Below are 23,959 nucleotides of genomic sequence, written 5' to 3' on the forward strand. Positions count from 1 at the left end.
AAAATAAAAAGTTTAAAAAAATTAAGTATAAAGTAGTCATCTAGGAAAGCAGGAGGGTGAATGGAGCACGGGACAGAGCAGGATCGCCTGGCAGCTCGAAAGGCCCACCTGAGGTCAGCCGCCATGGATGTGAAGGGAGACCAATCAAGCTGGCTGTGTGCTTCCCAGCCAAGGTCAGTGGACAGAGCATAAATACGGATCAGGGAGAGCTAGATTAACCAAGGATGGGATTTCATCAGGCAAGTTCCAGAACAAAACAGGGGTAAAGAAAGGAAAGATAAGTAAACTAAGTCTGTTTCCAAGGCAGTCAGTATAATGACTGATAAGGCAATTTTAACTTGAGAAAGGAAGGCCACGAGGAGGGAAAGCATTTATGAGGAAACAGATCAGTGGAATTAGTCATAGAACTCTTGGAGGTGAGGCGCTACAAGGGTGTGAGTTGGAACCACAGGAGGTAATGGTCTGTGCAGAATGTCTGAAGTTGAGACTGCTGAGGCCGTACGGTTATCCATCACGGGGAGGTCTAGATTATAGTAACAGAGAAAGGGAAAGCAGAGGCAGACTGGAATATGAGATCATTTAAGGACAGGAGGTTAAGGAAATGAAAGGCTGTGGTATTGGAAGGATTGAAAACGCTAAGAATCATGATAGGATAGCAGTAGAGTCATAGGAAGCCTGAGGTTCTAATATTTAAGGAATAAGGGGATAGATGACTGTAACAAAAAGGAATTATGTATGGTAAGTAGTACAGTCTCAAGGCACAGCTTGGAGGATGTGGTAGTACTGTTTCAAAGGCAAAAAAACTGTTAATCAGATTAGGCCCAAGATGGAGTCGCTCATGCTAAGCCCGTCAGCAAAGCAAAACTTAGCTAAGTTTCTATGCTCAGCTCTCCCAGAAAAGGCAGGCATAGGTCAACCAATCAGTCTGGCCTGCTCAGCACAAGTTACCTGACCCAGTTCCAATACCACCCTTTGCACCATGTAAAGGAAAATAAGCCTGCTTTAACCAATCAGCAAATGCCCAGTATAACTTCCTTTTTCCTGCTCATTGTGATCTACAAAAACCTCTTGCTTTATACAGCTCTTTGGAGCTCCTTTCTGTCTGCTAGATTGGATGCTGCCTAATTCTTGAATTGCTGAATAAATCCTACTAGATCAGAAAATTGTGGAAAATTTTAACAATTAAAATCAGAAAATCTAAAATCAAAGAATGGCTAAAGAACTTATACAGCCATTACAAACAATTATGGACGATTATTTGTGGACAATTATGCGGCCATCACAAACAAGTTATATGTACCTGCAATTAACCTGGAGGGACTTCCACATATCTTGTTAATTCTAAAAAAATTTAAAGGCAGCTATAATTGGTCAAAGTACATTAATCTTTGAAGACCATGATAACTTCCACCTTTCCAATGCTCTCAGAACTGCTAATTAAAATAACAAAATGAGTCAAGTTTAACACTAAAAGAAAATGACCCATCATTATTTACACAATGCTAGATTAGCCAACACTAAATCTTTAAATGTGAAACTGTGTGATTACAACTAGCTAGGTTCAAACACCTGAAATATGTTTTTAAAACATTTTATGTAAATGGTCAATTGTATTACATCAAAATAAGTTTTTCAGATCTCATATAATTTTATTTAGCTTTTGTTTAAAATCATAATGATGAAGTTTAAGAAAAATCTCTCCAAGTGTGGCCTCTATTATTTGAGAAGAAGAACACGGGAGACTTGGAGAGAGTGGAGGACGAGGAAGGAGGGCAGACAGGATTGTGGGTAACTGTCAGAACACTGAAGACAGAAGTTGGGGTTATGAAAATGACTGTGCATAAAGTAATGGAGATTAATAACCACCTTCAAATAATATGCTTCAGGAGTGTATGAAATTCTGATGTTAAGATAAAATTTTATGTTTTAAATTGCTACCAAGGGGTATCAGTAATATCATAGTCATACAACCTATATTAAGTCCCCACTTTTCTTTAAATGCTGCCCCCCCCCCAAAAAAAAGCTACAAATTCTCATATGAACAGCTTCCAGAGACAACATGTTTTAGTAACAGGGAAAAAAATATAAATGCCTGAATTTATGGAGGGGGGGGTCGGGGTATAGGCTGCCAAAGGGATCAAGTTCATACTATCATATTCCATGGTTCTACCTGCTTAGATCTGGTTCATCTGCAAGAAGGTCATAGGCTCAGGAGAGATGCAACACAGCAGTGTCTCAATCCATCAACCTCCACAAGTTGGAAGACTGAACAATGGAAATGGGAGTCACTCTGAATCTAAGACATCTGCAATATCTACAGGAGGGGAGAGGTCAATTAACACAATTATATTCCCTCTGCCAACAGAGTCCTTTACGCTTCCACACTCACCCCCACCAAGAAAAGCCACCTGAAAGTTCAACTTCCAGAGCAGGGGAAGAACCCCTAACTTGGAAATTCTCCTACAAATTCACTGAGGGCAGAGGAAGTGACCCAAAAAACGAGAGGAGGTGACAAAACAATGCTCCAGAGGAGGCATCCTGATGCCCACAGACAATTTATTTCTTGCTTAACCTTACCCACCACCCAGTCCTATTTCCTCCTCTATATTTTCCTTGTAGCCTACACACCCAAACATGCATCAATACTATATAACTACTCACATCTGGAAAAAAATACAGCTTAGCATTTTCTAATGAGGTATAAGTGGATTGCACAGCGATGAATACCAAGAAATCTGCATTTGCTGGCGTAAAGCATAACTAGAATTTTTCACCAGGCTTGTAATAAATGGGAAGCAATTCTGAGAACCAAGCAATCAAGTACTATGTAGGGAGCTTCATATCATCTCATTTAATTGTCACAAAAACCCACTTTCAAACAGATCGTGCCCAAAGACACATCTAACAGATGAGGTGAAATTTTAACCAACATGTTTGACTCCAAAGCCAACCCAAACTTTTTAATTTCCCACACACCCTAAACTCTTTTAAAAAAGGGGGTGGAAAAAAAGATAAAAAGCCCTTCACTACTTATAGATTCTCCCTTCCACAATAGTCACAGTCACATACATTCTACAGAAACCAAGAGTCCTGATAAATTATCCAAATTACTTATTTTGAAATAAGAAACTGGGGTCAAGAAGGGCAGAAAGAAAGACTTCCTTCCCAAAACTAGACTTTACTGAATCGTCATAGAAAATGCAGCCAGCAATTATGATTTGCTATCAGAAAAGAATTTTAGAGGCGGGACCCTGGCTCTGATGAACATGTTTGCTTCTCTGCCTCCCAATGCTAAGATCCTAATATGAAAAATACACATCTGCTTCAGGAGAATGGTTTTAAAACATTCATTGACTGTGTGCACTGCTGCAAAAAAACAAACAAAAAACACCCAGACCCTAACTGTAGGAAAGTTTTTTTTAATTCTTACAAATATCAACATATAAGCTAATTTACTATGTTGACTCAGTACTGCATTGGTTCTCACTCTTCCTTTACTGAAAAAGATTTTTCCTTTTTAAAACTTCAAATATTAATACAATCTTTCACAAATTTAAAAATTTGAACTCTGACCTCACAGCTATTACTATTCTATGAATGAAATTAGACTGTACAGCTGAAAATTGAGCCCACTGATCCATGTTAACTACTTCCTTAATACAACAAATTAAAAAGCTCAAGAAATTCTGGGCCAGAAAGTCTATTAAAGACATTTTTAGAGGGATGAGTCATATTACCATCTGGATTAAATGAACTTTCAATTCGCAACTAGGAAATGTGATGAGGAAATAATAGTTTGGTCTCTTCAAGAAAACTATGAGGCTTATATTTATTCTAACCTCAGAAAATAAGATTTTGACCCTAAAGACATATATTGGAAGGGAGGGAGGAAGAAAGGGAAGGAAAGAAAGAGAAAAGGGGAGAAAGGGAGGAAGAAAGGAGGGAGGAAAATTCAAGTCTTTGCCATAAATATAAATTAAAAACTGAAAAGCAGTTAAAAAAAATTTCTTATTTAAAATTGTGTCAAAAAAAAAAACCTAGGAATAAATTAACCAGTCTCTCAAGGCAAATGAAATAAAAGCAAAAATAAACAAATGGAATCTAGTTACTTTCACACAGCAAAGGAAACCATAAATAAAAAGATAACCTACAGAATGGGAGAAGATATTTGCAACGATGAGACTGACAAGGTGTTAATATCCAAAATATACAAACAGCTATACAAACAGCTCATAAAGCGCAATACAAAAAAACCCCAAACAACCCAATCAAAAAATGGGCAGAAGACATTTCTCCAAAGAAGACATACAGCTGGCCAACAGGCACATGAAAAGATGCTCAACACCACCAATTAGTAGAGAAATGCAAATCAAAACTACAATGAGGTATCACCTCACACCTGTCAGAATGGCTACCATCAAAGAGTCCACAAATAACAAATGCTGGAGAGGGTGTGAAATATTCCTACAATGTCAGTGGGAATATATCAATAATTTGTTGCAGCCATTATGGAAAACAGTATGGAGGTTCCTTAAAAAACTAAAAATAGAGCTGCAATATGATCCAGCAATTCCACTCCTGGGCATATATCCGGAAAAGATGAAAACTCTAATTCAAAAAGATACATGCACCCCAATGTTCACAGCAGCACCATTTACAATAGCCAAAACACAGAAGCAACCTAAATGTCCACTGACAGAAGAATGGGTAAAGAATATGTCATATATATATATATATATATATATATATATATATATACACATACACACACACACACACACACACACACACACACAATAGAATACTACTCAGCCATAAAAAAGAATGAAATATTGCCATTTGCAGAAACATGGATGGATCTAGAGAATATCTTAGTGGAGTAAGTCAAAAAGAGAAAGACAAATATCATAGGTATCACTTATATGTGGAATCTTAAAAAAAAAACACAAATGAGCTTATTCACGAAACAGAAATAGACCTGCAGACACAGAAAACAAATTTATGGTTACCAAAGGGGAAAGGGGAGAAAGGATAAATTAGGCATTTGGGATTAACATACACATATTACCATATATAAAATAGATAACAAGGACCAACTGTATAGTACAGGAAACTATACTCAATATTTTGTAATAACCTATAAAGGAAAAGAATCTGGAAAAGTATATATATACTCTTTACATGTATAACTGAGTATATATATTCTTTATACATACATAAATGAATTCTTATATATATATTCTTTATATATATAAAAACTGAATCACTGTGCTGTACACCTGAAACTAACACAACATTGAAAACCAACTATACTTCAAAAAAAAAAATGTTCAGCCTTATCAAAGGGTAAAAATAATAATAATAATACAAATGGATCTATACAAAACAGAAACAGATTCACAGGTGTAGAAAACAAACTTATGGTTACCAAAAGGGAAGTGGGGGGAGAAAAAATTAGGAGTATGGGATTAAAAGCTACAAAGTACTATACATAAAATAGATAACCAACAAGGATTTACTGTATAGCACAAAGAACTACATTCAATATCTTATAATAACCTATAACAGAAAGCAATCTGAAAATACAGATATATGTCTGAAAACTTTTATTCCATTTTCCTTTTCTAAATAAAGTCCAAGCCAGACGTTCTTTCAAAAAATAAAAAATGCTGGGTCCCGGCATAAAATTAAACAAGAAACAAAGAAATTAGGCAAGGAAATTTATACCTTTTTCTGCTTGTTATAGAACAAGGATTTTAAACAAATTCATGCACAAGAATACACAAATACACACCTACACCAGTCTCAGCTCTGCAACCAATTACTATGAGTCCTTGTCCAAGTCACTAAATCCTAATTTGCTTACCATTAATGTTGACGGAATTCAACTAGATCTATTTCAAGCCTATATTCTATTGATGTAAAGGACTCCCAGACTGATTTAGAAGTACTGACAACCATCAAACACTGGAGATTTAAATGCCCTGAGGAACCCATTTCTGTCTTCTTTATAAGGTACATCCCTCTCCTTTTGGGGGTGAAGGGAAAACGGGTAGGGAAAGAGTTCCCTGCTTAAAAACACACACACACAAACGCACATACACATACAAAGAAAAAACACTCAACGAGAAGACTTCTAAAACTCCATTTCAAAAATTCTAACATTTTCGGGACTTTCCTGGTGGTCCAGTGGTTGAGACTTTGCCTTCCAATGCAAGGGGTGCAGGTTCAATCCCTGGTCGGGGAGCTAGGATCGCACATGCCTCCCAACCATAAAAACAGAAGCAATATTATAACAAATTCAATAAAGACTTTAAAAATGGTCCACTTCAAAAAAAAAAAATTCTAACATTTTCTAATCAGATTGCCTCCATGGTGAGAAAAAGAAGAGTTGCAAGAAAGGGGTAGGGAAAGCCTTTACTTCCTTTTCATTTTGAATCACGTGAACATACTATCTTAACAACAAAAGTACTTTTTAACATATATATAGTCTAAAGATGATATGGGTGATCTGTGAGATTGTGCTGGTGTTGGACAGACTGATCCAACAAAGAGGAGAGGGGTTCAGATCTGGGTTAAGTTTCCCACCATGTAAAAGAGAACTAACTGCTCAAACCAAGACACACACACACACACACACGCACCAGTTTTAATGCATTGGCAAAATGTGGTTTCATACATTCATCCTGACCTCTCACATCTATGTCTACTTGGCTAAAAGAACGAGTCAAGTACCCCAGAAAAGGAAACTGCCGGATGACGCTCCCTTACATAGGTAAATGTATAAACCTGAGGTCCACACAAAAGAAGCAGTAAAGTGGTCTTTTTACCCATTAGAATGTCCTTTCACTCTTCCTTAGGGTTGCCAGATTTAACAAATAAGGATACAAGATGCCCAGTTAAAGCTGAATTTCAGTTAAACAACAAATTTCAGTGTACATATGTCCATGCAATATCTGGGACATACAGTAAACCATTATTCAACATTTATCTGAAATTCAGCTTTAACTAAGTGCCTGGTATTTTATATGGCAACCCTACTCCCATCCCCAATCCACCACAAAGTGGGAAAATTGGGATGACCAACCACTCTAGTTTGCCGGGGACTTCAGGGTTTCCTGGTACACAGGACTTTTCAGTACTAAAACCAGGGAAGTTCCAGGCAAACCAGAATGAGCTAGTCACCCTAAAATTAATTTCACCAAGTAAGCAAACCAATTATAGCCTGGGCTCCACCACTAGTTAAGTCTGATCTTTTATTAATGAAATAACTTTTCTGTACCTTATTTCCCCATATGTACAAAATGTAAAGTGCGGTAGCTAAAAGGGACTCTGGAAAAATGCAAAGGCATGTAAATGCTAATTATCAGCATAGCTGGTTTGGGTACAAAGTTCTTTTTCATGTGGAGCTTCAAAGCAGACAGGTACTTGTTTCACTTATATACTTTTTACATGACCTACTGAAGGTTCTATTCCTTGCAACACTGGTTTGATTGCACACAGAAACTGTTCCAACAGACCTGCTCCTTTCAGAACTCAGGCTACGCTGTGGGTTTGATGCTGGCCCCCCACGTTTTCGCTGTATAACATGGGACAAGTCAATTTACACCCCCAAGCTTCAGGTTCACTGTACAACTGGGGTGATAACAAATACCTCACAAAACTCCTTTGGGGAAAAAACAAGAGAAGTGAAAGCATTCTTCATAAATTACAAAATACAATGTATGTTTTAGTAGCACTTTAAATTTGTTTATACAAAACTATGGATACCAATATCAATATTTTTATCTTGATAATTTCTTATACCCCCCTGATTCTGAAGGTACTGAAGTCAATTCAGCTGTACTCTGGCTCCACAGCCTAAGCTCTCAGTAAAAGACTGGGTTTTTGTTTTTTTTTTTTTTGGCTGCGTTCTTCGTTGCTGCATGTGGGCTTCCTCTAGCTGTGGCGAGCAGGGGCTACTCTTTGTCGCAGTGCGCGGGCTTCTCATTGCGGTGGCTTCTCTTTGTTGCGGAGCATGGGCTCTAGGCACACAAGCTTCAGTAGTCGTGGCACACGGGCTCAGTAGTTATGGCTCGTGGGCTCTAGAGTTCAGGCTCAGTAGTTGTGGTGCACGGGCTTAGCTGCTTCGCGGCGTGTGGGATCTTCCCAGACCAGGGCTCGAACTCGCGTCCCCTGCATTGGCAGGCGGATTCTTAACCACGGAGCCACCAGGAAAGTCCCAACACACTGGGTTTGACACTTTGCTCTACTACTGACGAAATGTCACCTTAGGTAAATTACCTTTCTAAGCTTTAGTTCCCTCATCTGTAAAATGTGGAGAATAATATCTGTATCACATAAACAGTTAATACGTGTAAAGAATATAACAACTGTCTCATAATAAGCACTCAAGTCTCAGCTGCTATTATTATTGATTAAATAAAGATTCAAAGGTAAGAAGAAGCTGAAACCATATATACATCCATGAAGTCCCTTATAAAATAGGAAGCAAAAATAATGACGCTTAACAAATCTTGTATTTGGAATTGGTACTAGTCCATTGAGCCGCCTTAGCTAGCCAGTCAGTTTTGGGAATTTCTCTCCATGAGCTTTAGTTAGAGGATTACAAATTTATGTTTAAGAAAATACATATACTAATATTTTTTCCTCATGTCTAGTACTCCATGCAAAAATTTTAAGTCCTTGGATTTTACAACACAGAACTATTGAATCCCACTCCCTGGATCCCACTCCAGTCCCAAAGGTAGAGAATACATGTGGAACACAACTCAGGACCAACTCTGTTTAACCAATTCAACTTACACAGCCCCCATACACCTAAAGAATATGATCCTCAACAAGTTTCCCTAACTCTCAGGGGTTTAGGTCCACCCTTAACCACCTCATACCTGGACCCAGCAACACAAAGGGAAGTACTAAGAGGTGCCTCTAGAGTCCATTCATCTATCTCATTATCGTGTGGTTGTTCACCAAACAGTTCCCGCCCAGACAAACACACGTACACAAGCCCCAGGTTCAGGGTTCTGAATCATTTTGCCTCAACCTCCTCGTCTATGGGAAAGCCTACCCCTACTCTGCTTTCTGCTTACCTTCCCAAGACATACACCCTCCTCTTATTATATCCAAAAGAAGTGATAATGAAATTCTCTATACAAAAGTACAGCTTTTTACATTAGAATTTGGTTCAAGGTTGATTCATTGAGAATTTTGTTCAAGGCTGATTCATTGAAGGGGAATGGGGAGAATGGCATGTTAGTCACTATTACATTACCCAGATGGCAGGGCAGAGAAACCAAACTTAGGACACCTACTTACTAGCACTGTTTTGACATTATTAACAATACTTACCAGTAAGTACTAACCGGCCAAGAATTGAATTCCTTGACTATATTAAAACATATATTAAATAGGACTATTTCCCCTTTAGGACTATTCCTTATTTATTCCAGTGATCTCACACAAAATGGCTAATGAGGGCCAATTATATAAACATTTCAGGAGAACATGAACTATTAAATTATATAATGACATCAGCTTGGCTGGTTGGTACTTGAGGGTCTTTATAATTCCAACTCAATCCAGCTAAGTGCTATATATAGTATTACATGAACCCATACCTAGGATAGTAAACAGATGGCCTAATGTTTTTTTTGCGGGGGCCCCACAACGTGCGGCTTGTGGGATCTTAGTTCCCCGACCAGGGATCGACCCTGGGCCCTCCGCAGCGAAAGCACAGAGTCCTAACCACTGGACCACCAAGGAATTCCCCAGATGGCCTAATTTTTAAGTGAAGGTTCATTTAGCTGTATTAACAATTTCCCTTTTGAACTTACCTATTTTCTTCCCTAGAGTAAAATTTAAAATAAAATTAAAGAAAATTCAAAGGCTTAATAGTTCCAAACATATGAAATATGTCAGCAAACTAAATGTGCTTATAATGAGCAAAGTATGCACGTCTGAGAAAAGAAAGCGCTTCAGGTAAGTTTAGCCTTTAGGAATATGAAGAGATTCAAGTGTCTAAATTAAGATTTTCAGGATAATTTAATCTAAGATAATTTTAAAATGCTTCTAGTAAAAAAGAAAAAAATAATAAAATGCTAGAATAATTTTGTAATCTAAATTCTACTGAAAACTATCCAGTCTGACTCTATACCTGTTCTTTCAATTCCAAGGATTTATAAATTGTTCAGTAAGATTCTTTAGATATTTCCTTTTTCACCTCCTTACCCCAAAAGCCCTTCTTATCTAAATTTTGGCATACCAGTTAAAATCAAACTTAAGAAAAAGCAAATAACATATATAATTAGACATTATAAGTACACTGTGGAAATACACAGAACTGGATGAATGACCTGTATCACAACATTACATCAACTTCATTATTTATACTATCTGAATGATAGCTAAGAATAAGGTTTAAACATTCAACTACTTCCTTTAGTCAATAGTCTTTTACTTGTATTTTATTCATGATTTTTTCCTTGTTTAATTTACATAAAATATTTTCTTCTTTCCATAAATCTTCAATTATTTTACCATTAATAAAGCTTTATCTAAACAGGTTTCAAAATCAAAGCTACTAAGATAAAGTGTTGTCTTCCCACTCCTCTCCACCACTCTCCGATGTGCTCAGTTTTCTGGCCTCTGCAGTTTTTCCATCAATGTTCAAAAACTAGATTGTGTTTTAAAAACAGAAGGTGTTAAAAAAAGGAATCCACCTTCAATACCTATGAGCAGTATTTGGCCTGACTCTAAGAAACATTTTCGTGTTACACCAAGGGAGTGGCAAAACCGCTGCTGTCCCCATCTCCTCGCAAACTTATAACATGCATCATTTTCACTGAAATACAAATGAAAATACTCTGAATAATTTCTCTCTACTGCACGACTAAACGCACAAAGTAACACTTTCTGCTACCAGCTGAATATGGACTACTGGACCAAGTAAGTGATGAAATCCTGAAGGCCATCAAAACTTGTCTACTCTATAAAATATTTAAGTATGAATCACTAGAATCATGGATAGAATTTCCCTTTTTTTAATCAGTATAACTGAACATCAAGAAAAAGAGTAATCAACTTGCTGTGATCTGTAACATAGATTTAAAACACTACTGAATAGCAATGATAATGAATCTAAATTTATTCACATACAATTCTACTTGTTAATATTCTCTTTTAAATTCTACATGTCATTTTTGGGGGGGACTACTAATAAGTAGCATTAAAATAAAACCCAAATCAAAATCTGCTTCTCCAAATTTCTTGAGGAGTTTTAAATGCTTCAATCTAACAACTACACAAAGGATATGCACACAATCAGTGAATCAGGTCACAATCAGTGAATCAGGTCAATTTTTACATCATATCTTAAGTCACAAAACTTTTGAATATGAGTAGTTCCCAAATGTGAAGAGGTGGAGTTCTAAGTTTTATAATTCCAGACACTGGATTTCTCAAATAGTCCATGAAATTCTATTTACTTCATAATACAGTTAGCCTACATAAAATGATGAATTTCTTTTCCTCTTTTTGGATACCTGATCAAGTCTAGGCAAAATTATGAGAGACAAAGTTACCTTTGTCACTCTGCCACAGCACTTTTTTCTCCACGCACTGTTTCCCTCCCCCACCCTAAACAGATGGACTAAACTTCCAAAACCACTTCTTTCTCTACCCCAATCTAGCTGACCCTCAATAAAGGCAACACTAATTGCAGTCATTTATATAAATGCTTTACTCTTTAATACCTGTTGTTCAGTACACAGTAAATTAACTTTGCGATTTTAATTTCAATGTAAATCTAAACTATGTTGATCTGTTCTTAGCTAGAAATTTGAAGTTTGGGGTTTCCAAAGAATTTCCCTTTTATGTTCGCTAAAAGAAATTTGTAGAGAAAATAACAGTGCTCCAATATATTTAGTCACTTCAAAGCATTCTTCATTTAGCCAAGTGTATCGCTCAAGAAGATGTAGGCAAAGAAATGTCTAAAGTAAAACAAAGGCACACCAATGGGCAAGGTATTTGCCTTTCTCCATCATACCTGCTTCATTAAAAGATGGTAACCTTGGATATGCACATAAAAAGTCTAGAAGGACACATTCCAAATTGGTAAATGTCTAAAGTAAAACAAAGGCACACCAATGGGCAAGGTATTTGCCTTTCTCCATCATACCTGCTTCATTAAAAGATGGTAACCTTGGATATGCACATAAAAAGTCTAGAAGGACACATTCCAAATTGGTAAGGGGTAACCTCTAGCAAAAGAAACAGGGGACAGGGAAGATTCCTTTTACTTACACACTCTTATACTGTTTACAGTTTTTAGTAATAAACATTCTTCATGTAATTTCTTAAAATCAGTAGAAAATGTAAAATCAGTAAACTCAACAGTTGTGGGCAAAGATTCTGAAATGATCTTCTGAAACAGAAGATAAATGTCAACAATCATGATTCTAAGAGAGAAAACGCTTATTGCTCTTATATTTGCAAAGCACTTAAACATAGACTCTTCCTTATAACGGTTCTAACGAACTTCACCCTCACTTCTCAGAATGCTAAAAACTTCCTGGACACATGATCCTTAAATTCTTGCCCCAAAATTTCACAAACTCTAATTCACTTCACAAGTCACAGTAAGTAAAGAATAAAACTATGCTATATTTTACCCCATGACAACTAATTAACAGGAAGATCTTGCTACAGGTTAACAAAAACTCCACTGCTGGACACATGCGGATGCAGTGGGCGCAGGCGCGGGCATACGACGTCTACAGTCCATGTGAAGCCAGGTCTTCCGGCACTTGAGGATCCACGGAAGGCGAGTTTTTGAACGCCTACAATGCAATGGCATTCATTTCACTTTCTAAACCTGATAACCAGGTGGTAGAAAATATGCTTGCTCTTTAGGGCACAGTTCATCCGGGTGGCTGACAGAGTCTTGGTGCCCCAGCTGGGTGCCAAGCCTGAGCCTCTGAGGTGGGAGAGCCGAGTTCAGGACACTGGTCCACCAGAGACCTCCGAGCTCCACGTAACATCAAATAGCGAAAGCTCTGCCAGAAATCTCCATCTCAATGCTAAGACCCAGCTCCGCTCAATGACCAGCAAGCTACACTGCTGGACACTCCATGCCAAACAACTAGCAAGACAGGAACACAGCCCCATCCATTAGCACAGAGGCTACCTAAGATCACAGTAAGTTCACAGACACCGCAAAACACACCACCAGACATGGTCCTGCCTACCAGAAAGACAAGATCCAGCCTCATCCACCAGAACAAAGGCACCAGTCTCCTCCACCAGGAAGCCTACACAACCCACTGAACCAACCTTACGCATTGGGGACAGACACCAAAAACAACGGGAACTACCAACTTGCAGCCTGCAAAAAGGAAACCCCAAGCGAGGAAAGTTAAGCAAAATGAGAAACAGAGAAATACAAAGCAGATGAAGAGCAAGGTAAAAACCCACCAGACCAAACAAATGAAGAGAAAATAGGCAGTCTACCTGAAAAAGAATTCAGAGTAATGAGAGTAACGATGATCCAAAATCTTGGAAACACAATGGACAAAATATAAGAAACATTTAACAAGGACCTAGAAGAACTAAAGAGCAAACAAACAATGATGAACAACACAATAAATGAAATTAAAATTTCTCTAGAAGGAATCAATAGCAGAATAACTAAGGCAGAAGAATGGGTAAGTGACCTGGAAGATAAAATACTGGAAATAACTACTGCAGAGCGTAATAAAGAAAACAGAATGAAAAGAATTGAGGACAGTCTCAGAGACCTCTGGGACAACATTAAACGCACCAACATTCGAATTACAAGAGTCCCAGAAGAAGAAGAGATAAAAAAAGAGACTGAGAAAATATATGAAGAGATTACAGTTGAAATCTTCCCTAATATGGGAAAGGAAATAATCAAGTCCAAGAAGCACAGAGAGTCCCATATAGGATAAATCCAAGGAGAAACATGCCAAGACCATATTAATCAAACTATGAAAAATTAAATAGCAAGAAAAAATATTAAAAGCAGCAAGAGAAAAGCAACAAATAACATACAAGGGAATCCCCATAAGGTTAACAGCTGATCTTTCAGCAGAAAATCTGTAAGCCAGAAGGGAATGGCAGGACATATGTAAACTGATGAAAGAGAAAAACCTACAACCAAGATCACTCTACCACGCAAGAATCTCATTCAGATTCGACAGAGAAATTAAAACCTTTACAGACAAGCAAAAGCTAAGAGAATTCAGAACCACCAAACCAGCTTTACAACAAATGCTAAAGGAACTTCTCTAGGCAGGAAACACAAGAGAAGGAAAAGACCTACAATAACCAACCCAAACAATTAAGAAAATGGTAAGAGGAACATACATATCAATAATTACCTTAAATGTAAATGGATTAAATGCTCCAACCAAAAGACATAGACTGACTAAATGGATACAAAAACAAGACCATGTATATGCTGTCTACAAGAGACCCATAGCAGACCTAGGGACACGTACAGACTGAAAGTGAGGGGATGGAAAAAGATATTCCATGCAAATGGAAATCAAAAGAAAGCTGGAGTAGCAATTCTCATATCAGACAAAATAGACTTTAAAATAAAGACTACTAGAAGAGACAAAGAAGGACACTACATAATGATCAAGGGATCAATCCAAGAAGAAGATATAACAATTGTAAATATTTATGCACCCAAACAGGAGGACCTCAATACTTAAGGCAAATGCTAACAGCCATAAAAGGGGAAATCGACAGTAATACAATCACAGTAGGGGACTTTAACACCCCACTTTCACCCATGGACAGATCATCCAAAATGAAAATAAATAAGGAAACACAAGCCTTAAATGATACATTAAACACGATGGACTTAATTGATATTTATAAGACATTCCATCTAAAAACAACAGAATACAATTTCTTCTCAAGTGCTCATGGAACATTCTCCAGGACAGATCATATCTTGGGTCACAAATCAAGCACTGGTAAATTTAAGAAAACTGAAATCTTATCAAGTATCTTTTCCAACCACAACGCTATGAGACTAGACATCAATTACAGGAAAAAAATCTGTAAAAAAAAAAAAAAAAACACACACATGAAGGCTAAACAATACACTAAATAACCAAGAGATCACTGAAGAAATCAAAGAGAAAATCAAAAAATACCTATAAACAAATGACAATGAAAACACGACGAACCAAAACCTATGGGACGCAGCAAAAGCAGTTCTAAGAAGGAAATTTACAGCAATACAATCCTATCTCAAGAAACAAGAAACATCTCAAATAAACAACCTAACCTTACAGCTAAAGCAATTAGAGAAAGAACAAAAAAAACCCCAAAGTTAGCACAAGGAAAGAAATCATAAAGATCAGATCAGAAATAAATGAAAAAGAAATGAAGATAACGATAGCAAAGATCAATAAAACTAAAAGCTGGTTCTTTTGAGAAGATGAACAAAATTGATAAACCGTTAGCCAGACTCATCAAGAAAAAAAGGGAGAAGACTCAAATCAAAAGAATTAGAAATGAAAAAGGAGAAGTAACAACTGACACTGCAGAAATACAAAGGATCATGAGAGATTACTACAAGCAACTACATGCCAATACAATGGACAACCTGGCAGAAATGGACAAATTCTTAGAAAAGCACAACCTTCCCAGGCTGAACCAGGAAGAAATAGAAAATATGAAAAGACCAATCACAAACACTGAAACTGAGACTGTGATTAAAAATCTCCGAACAAACAAAAGCCCAGGACCAGATGACTTCATAGGCGAATTCAATCAAACATTTAGAGAAGAGCTAACATCTATCCTTCTCAAACTCTTCCAAAATATAGCAGAGGGAGGAACACTCCCAAACTCATTCTACGAGGCCACCATCACCCTGATACCAAAACCAGACAAATGTCACAAAAAAAGAAAACTACAGACCAATATCACTGATGAACATAGACGCAAAAATCCTCAACAAAATACTAGCACACAGAATCCAGCAGCACATTAAGAGGATCGTACACCATGATCAAGAGGGATTTATCCCAGGATGCAAGGATTCTTCAATATACGCAAATCAATCAGTGTGATAAACCATATTAACAAATTGAAGGAGAAAAACCATATGATCATCTCAACAGATGCAGAGAAAGCTTTTAACAAAATTCAACACCCATTTATGATAAAAACTCCCCAGGAAGGAGGCAAAGAGGGAACTTTCCTCAACATAATAAAGGCCATATATGACAAACCCACAGCCAACATTGTTCTCAATGGTGAAAAACTGACACCATTTCCACTAAGACCAGGAACAGGACAAGGTTACCCACTCTCACCACTCTTATCCAAGATAGTTTTGGAAGTTTTAGCCACAGCAATCAGAGAAGAAAAAGAAATAAGAGGAATCCAAATCGGAAAAGAAGAAGTAAAGCTGTCACTGTTTGCAGATGACATGATACTACACATAAAGAATCCTAAAGATGCTACCATAAAACTACTAGAGCTAATCAATGAGTTTGGTAAAATAGCAGTATAAAAAATTAATGCACAGAAATCTCTTGCATTCCTATGCACTAATAATGAAAAATCTGAAACAGAAATTAAGGAAACACTCCCATTTACCACTGCAACAAAAAGAATAAAATACCTAAGAATAAGCCTACCTAAGGAGACAAAAGACCTGTATGCAGAGCACTATAAGACACGGATAAAAGAAATTAAAGATGATACAAACAGGTGGAGAGATATACCACGTTCTTGGATTGGAAGAATCAACATTGTGAAAATGACTCTACTACCCAAAGCAATCTACAGATTCAATGCAATCCCTATCAAACTACCACTGGCATTTTTCACAGAACTAGAACAAATAATTTCACAATCTGTATGGAAACACAAAAGACCCAGAATAGCCAAAGCCATCTTGAGAAAGAAAAACGGAGCTGGAAGAATCAGGCTCCCTGACTTCAGACTATACTACAAAGCTACAGTAATCAAGACAGTATGGTACTGGCACAAAAACAGAAATACTGATCAATGGACCAGGACAGAAAGTCCAGAGATAAACCCACGCACATATGGTTACCTTATCTTTGATAAAGGAGGCAAGAATATACAGTGGAGAAAAAACAGCCTCTTCAATAAGTAGTGCTTGGAAAACTGGACAGCTACATGTAAAAGAATAAAATTAGAACACTCCCTAACTCCATACACAAAAATAAACTCAAAATGATTAAAGACCTAAATGTAAGGCCAGACACTATAAAAGTCTTAGCAGAAAACATAGGCAGAACATTCTATGACATAAATCAGAGCAAGATCCTTTTTGACCTACCTCCTAGAGAAATGGAAAGAAAAACAAAAATAAACAAATGGGACCTAATGAAACTTAAAAGCTTTTGCACAGCAAAGGAAACCATAAACAAGACCAAAAGACAGCCCTCAGAATGGGAGAAAATATTTTCAAATGAAGCAGCTGACAAAGGATTAATCTCCAAAATTTACAAGCAGCTCATGCAGCTCAATATCAAAACAGCAAACAACCCAATCCAAAAATGGGCAGAAGACCTAAATAGACATTTCTCCAAAGAAGATATACAGACTGCCAACAAACACATGAAAGAGTGCTCAACTTCATTAATCATTAGAGAAATGCAAATCAAAACTACAATAAGATATCTCACACCAGTCAGAATGGCCATCATCAAAAAATCTAGAAACAATAAATGCTGGAGAGGGTGTGGAGAAAAGGGAACCCTCTTGCACTGCTGCTGGGAATGTAAACTGATACAGCCACTATGGAGAACAGTATGGAAGTTCCTTAAAAAACTAAAAATAGAGCTACCATGTGACCCAGCAATCCCACTACTGGGCATATACCCTGAGAAAACCATAATTCAAAAAGAGTCATGCACCACAATGTTCACTGCAGCTCTATTTACAATAGCCAGGACATGGAAGCAACCTAAGTGTCCATCGACAGATGAATGGATAAAGAAGATGCGGCACATATATACAACGGAATATTACTCAGCCATGAACAGAAATGAAATTGAGTTACCTGTAGTGAGGTGGATGGACCTAGAGACTAGAGTGGCATGGACATATATACACTACCAAACGTAAAACAGATAGCTAGTGCGAAGCAGCCACATAGCACAAGGAGATCAGCTTGATGCTTTGTGTCCACCTAGAGGGGTAGGATAGGGAGGGTGGGAGGGAGATGCAAGAGGGAGAAGATATAGGGATATTGTTTATGTACAGCTGATTCACTTTGTTCTACAGCAGAAACTAACACACCATTGTAAAGCAGTTATACTCCAGTAAAGATGTTAAAAAACAAACAAAAAACAACAACAAAAAATCCACTGTTTTACTGGTCCTCAACCTACAATTTCTGTTAAAATGTCCAGTTTGAAATTTTAAATAAAACACAAATTTCAAAGGACCATCACGTGTTGACATGGTGCTACCAGTCTAATTAGGGTTAAACTTTGCCAAATAAAGAGGATACTGAGGTTCAAACTTTTGCAGAGATGCTTAGTGATATTCAAATTGAGGAAAGGAAGGTTAAATATCAATAATATTGCTGAATAACATGGTTCAATGTTCCAATGGGCTTACATGGAATTAAAATTAGTATAAAAGCTACTTTCTCATAACTTTCATAATTCTACAATCACAAAATGGAGAGAAAATAATTTTTTCTTTGACAGTTTACCCACACTTGGTTTTAACTTAATACATTTTACGTCTAATAATAGAAACTTTGTAGTTAAATAAAATTAAACATTTTACCGGTTGACAATGGTAGGAGGTACTAGTGCCTTCAAATACGTGCCTTTGTTTCAATACCTGTCAAAACAAACACATGAAGGCAAGCATTACTACTCCTCATCTGGTTAATCATAGAGCCAAATATCAACCTTTTCCTGGAGATATCTCTATCTCCAAACCTCACGGGAAAATTTCTGTTGAGTTTTTCTGGAAACATCATCTATTATACTAGCAAATGACATTTTATCATGTAAACTTTTACCAAAAAAGCATGTTGTATATACCACTACACACCTATTAGCATAACCAAAATCCAAAATACTAACATCACTAAATGCTACAAGAATGCAGAGCAACAGGAACTCTCCTTCACTGCTGGTGGGAATGCAGAATGGTGCAGCCACTTTGGATGACAGTTGGGCAGTTTCTTACAAAACTAAACAGACTCTTACCATATGATCCGGAAACTGATCTCCTTGGTATTTACTCAAATGAGTTGAAAATGTATGTCTAGACAAAAAAGCTGCACACAACTGTTTATAGCAGCTTTATTTGTAAATGCCAAAATTTGGAAGTAACCAAGATGTCCTTCAGCAAGTGAATGTGTAACTGCTACATCCAGGCAATGGAATGTTATTCAGCACTAAAAAGAAATGAGCCATTAAGCCATGAAAAGATAGAGGAAACTCAAATGCAGATTACTAAGTGAAAGAAGTCAATCTGAAAGGTTACATACTATATGATTCCAACTATATGACATTCTGGATAAGGCAAAGCTACGGAGACAGGATTGGGACTACTGAGACAGCAAAATGTTGCCTAGGGTTAAGGAGAAAGAAGGGATGAACAGGTAGAGCAGAGAGGATTTTCAGAGCAGTGGAACTACTCTGTACGATACTATAATGGTAGATATACGACATTACATATTTGCTAAAATCCACGGAACGTACAACACCAAGAGTGACCTCTAATGTAAACTGAGGACTGTGCGTGATAACAATGCATCAGTGTAGGTTCATCGATTGTAATAAATGCACCACTCTGGTGCAGGACGCTGAAACCGGGGGAGGCTGTGCATATGGGAGGACAGGGGATACATGGGAAATCTCACTACCTTCTGCTCAATTTTGTTGTGAACTTGAAACTACTCTTAAAAAATAAAGTCTACCTTTTTAAAAAAGGTATATCCAAAACTTCTATAAAGTATGTTGAGTTTTTTCACTCACTGTTATGATGGTCAAGGAGAATTAGTAAGTTTTATAATAGTATTTCATTGTATATACCATACTTTTGTATATCATCTCAATGATTTTCTCAATCACCTTCAAAGCAGATAGGTTAGGAATCATTACAGTTACTTTAAAAAATATATTAACATCAGCCCAAACTCACAGAGCTAGTAAGTAATGGTTAAGTATTTTGAGTCAAAATTCAGCACACCACTGCCTCACTATTAATTTCCTCATTCGCTACAAGGCAGCCAGATGTACTTTAAAAGGGACAGGCCTTAAAACCAGATATATGTGGGTCCAAAATCCCGGCTCTGTTTTTTAATAGCTATGATTCTAGACGCATTCATTCATTTCTTCATTCATCTATCTTCATTCATCTACCCATCTGTCCATGGGGAGTGAGGGGGGCACCTTATCAATTTACTTATTTCTTGTGCCAGTTTACTCAGTATGTAAATGAGGACAGCAACAACATATATGAACAATACATATCCATATGTGTCGAATTTCTATAAATAGAAGGCAACCAATAGAAAAAATGCGCTATGTACATTCAGAGAAAAAATCCAAACGCCTATTAACTTTGAAAAAAATGGTCAACATCACTAGTTATCCAGGAAATGTAAGTTAAAACAATGTAATTTTCCCCTATCAGATTTCTTTTAATAAAAAAAATCACAAGTATTGGCAAGGATATAGGAAACAAGATCGCTCTTGGCATTATTAGGGGAAGTGCAGCCACTTTGGAGAGCACTTTGGCAGCAAAAGCTAAAAGTGTAAATTCCTATGACTTAGTGAATCCCTTCTGAGTAATTTGCCGCGGAGAAGGTTTGACACAGGTGCATGTTTACTTTACCTTGTTTTGTTTTCTAATAATACAAGTCCTAGTATTCAATTGACCCTCAATAATTGTTGAATCTCCGCAACAAAGATTTAATGATGCATTCATTTTTGGCCAAGGAGGCAAGAGAAGAAACTGCAGGCAGTAATAGTATTTGGAAAAGCAGAGGTATTCAAGAAAAGGGCAATTTAAGAAAACTCTAAGTATTCGTTGTAGGCTGATTAACGACCTCAAAGGTATCAGGTCCTAATCCCTGGAACCTGTAAATGTTACCTTATTTGGAAAATGGGTCTTTGCAGGTGTTATTAAATTAAGGCTTTTGAGATGGGGAGACAATCGTCGATTACCCAGTGGGCCCTAAATGCCATCACAAGTGTCCCTGTAAGACAGAAGCACTAGATTTGACATACACAGTGAAGATGAAGCAAAGAGATTTGAAGACGCTGGCCTAGAAGCCTCGAGTGGAGCAACGGACTGCAGCAGTCCCAGAAGCTGAAGAGGCTAGAAGAGCTAGAAGAGGCGGGAACAGCTTCTTCTCTAGAAGGAGGGAGCTCAGCCCTGGCAACACCTTGATTTCAGCCCAGTAATGCTGATTCCAACTTTTAGCTTCTATTAACTATGAGACTAAATTCCTGTTGTTTTAAGCCACCAAATTTGTGGCATGACAGCAGCTCTAGAAAACACTGTACCTCACTGCCACTGCCCTGTGTGCCACGCTAAGTGGTTTAGACATTATCCAGATCTCTGAAGACCCATTCAGATTTTTATGCAAGTGATCGGGATAATCAGATCTGTTTCATAATGTTAAATCTAGTGCCAATGTTTAGAATGTATTGATGGAAAAAAACTAGAAACAGGAAGATGTATCAGAACCAAAAATCCAGACAGAAAATAAAGCTCTAGATCACCAGATATTTGAGGGGAAAAAATCACAGTGAGAGATGAAAACAGAAAGTGTGTGTGAGGGGGGTATGAAATGGAGATAGACAATGTAGGAAACACTTTAAATATGCATATGCAATTAATATTCTCAGAGGGATAAAAGAGACCATCTTGTTGATGAAACAAGAATAGTATGGTATACAGAAGGACTGAAAATAAGAAAAAGCTCTTGGAAGTTAGTAACACCTGAAAATAAAAGTCAATAGATGTATTAGAAAATGAGGTTGGGAATATTTTCCCAGAAAGGAAAGCAAAAGCAATGAAGTAGAGAACAGGAGGTTAAAAAGTTTTTGTTTTTCTAATTGGGTGTCAAATTAATCCCAAAGACCAAGTTCCACTAAAAGGAGTTTTAGAAAGAAAGAACAAAGAGAATGAAGAGGTAAAAATTACTGAAGTATTCTGCAATAAGATATCCCAGAGCTGATGAACACTAGTCTTCAAATTGAAAGGGCCTGCTGAGTACTGAGCGGATGAATGGGGGGAAAAAAATTAACTGAACTCTCAACACAGCCTTGTGAATTCTCAGAGCACCAGGTATAAGAATACCCTAAAAGCTTCCAAAAAACAAAAACCAGGTCACTTGCAAATAAGGTGATTCTATAATTAATCAACAAAGAAGGATATTTTTGGGAATAAAAGCATGTACTATTATAAGATAAATTTGAAGGTATTCCAGACAAACCAGGATGTATAGCCACCCTTCCTATAAAGGAATAAGAATCATACTGGCAGCAGATGTCTCCACAGTACTGGACGCTAGAAGGCTATGAACAATGCCTTCAGACTTTTTTTTTTTTTTTTTTTTGCGGTACGTGGGCCTCTCACTGTTGTGGCCTCTCCCGTTGCGGAGCACAGGCTCCGGACGCGCAGGCTCAGCGGCCATGGCTCACGGGCCCAGCCGCTCTGCGGCATGTGGGATCCTCCCGGACCAGGGCACGAACCCGTGTCCCCTGCATGGGCAGGTGGACTCTCAACCACTGCGCCACCAGAGAAGCCCTGCCTTACAGACTTTTGAGGGAAATTTTAATCCAGAACTCTACTCCCATCTACATTCCTGTTCAACTGCAGGTAGAATAAAGACGTTTTCAGACACGCACGGACTCAGAAAATTTAATTCCACGAACACACTCTGCCAAGAAATTACTTTAAGAAGTCTTCCACCGTGTGCGTACACTCTTTTGATAAAAGTTAGAGATAATTTTTAAGCCAGCATCGGTCTAAGTTTTGTAATCTATTTCATAAGAGCTATATCCCACAGCTTAAGTAAGGGGTTAGTCCCACAAGACTGTTCCCCACTTGGTAGTTACAAGTCTCCGGCCGGCTATAAATAGGGATTCCCACAAACCCCTCCTCAGGTTCAGTAACTTACTAGGATGGCTCAAAGAACTCAGGAACACTCTTTACTTATGTTTTCCAGTTCATTATAAAGCATACAACTCAGAAACAGACAAACGGAAGAGATGCACAGGGCAAGGGATGGGGAGGAAGGTATGCAGCAGAGCTTCCAAACCCTCTCCAGGTGTGCCGCCTCCCCAGCACCTGGACAGAAATGCTCACCGTCCCGGAAGCTTACTGAATATCCCCTTGTTCAAGCGTTTTTATAAAGCTCAGTCTCCAGCCCCCTCACTCCTTGCAGGAGGTCGGTGAGTAGGGCTGAAAGTTCAAACCTCTAATCACTTGGTCCTTCTGGTGACCAGCTCCATCCTGAGATGCTCTAGGGACTCCATCCTAAGTCACTTCATTAGCGTAAACTAGGGTGTGATCCAAAGGAGCTTTTATGAATAAAAGGTACTCCTAATAATCAGGAAATTCCAAGGGTCTCAGGAGCTCTGTGCCAAGAGTGGGGACAAAAACCTTATATATCTCTTGTATTATACTACAGAACTCTATTATTATCATTATTTATATTAAGAGTTTAAGTGGGACAGAAAGGTGTAATCATGTCAGTATATGTTTTTTTTAAGTATTTAAGAAAAATAAATATTATTAACTTTCACCAAAACAGCTAATTTCTCCCTCCCCCAACCCCTACCTCTGGCCAGCTACCAATCTGTTCTCTGTATCTATGACCTTAGCTTTTGTTTGTTTGTTTGTTTGAAGATTCCACATAAAAGAGAGATCACATGGTGTCTATCTTTCTCTGAGT

The 23,959-nt window shown here is 37.7% G+C and overlaps 1 protein-coding gene across 2 annotated transcripts in view; it reads right to left on the reverse strand.

Annotated features, from left to right (window-relative positions):
* ACSL3 (acyl-CoA synthetase long chain family member 3) overlaps nucleotides 1-23,959 on the reverse strand; it is an 82,508-nt gene that overhangs the window by 42,312 nt on the left and 16,237 nt on the right. The window contains exon 2 of one of the 2 annotated variants that reach the window (XM_060016038.1): nucleotides 18,820-18,876. The exons of the other annotated variant lie outside the window; for it this stretch is intronic. The gene's annotated coding sequence lies outside the window, so the exon portion shown is untranslated. The remainder of the gene's footprint in view (nucleotides 1-18,819; nucleotides 18,877-23,959) is intronic. 2 annotated transcript variants of the gene reach the window in all.

This window comes from Delphinus delphis, chromosome 7 (genome assembly GCF_949987515.2).
Source record: "Delphinus delphis chromosome 7, mDelDel1.2, whole genome shotgun sequence".
Taxonomy (NCBI): domain Eukaryota; kingdom Metazoa; phylum Chordata; class Mammalia; order Artiodactyla; family Delphinidae; genus Delphinus; species Delphinus delphis.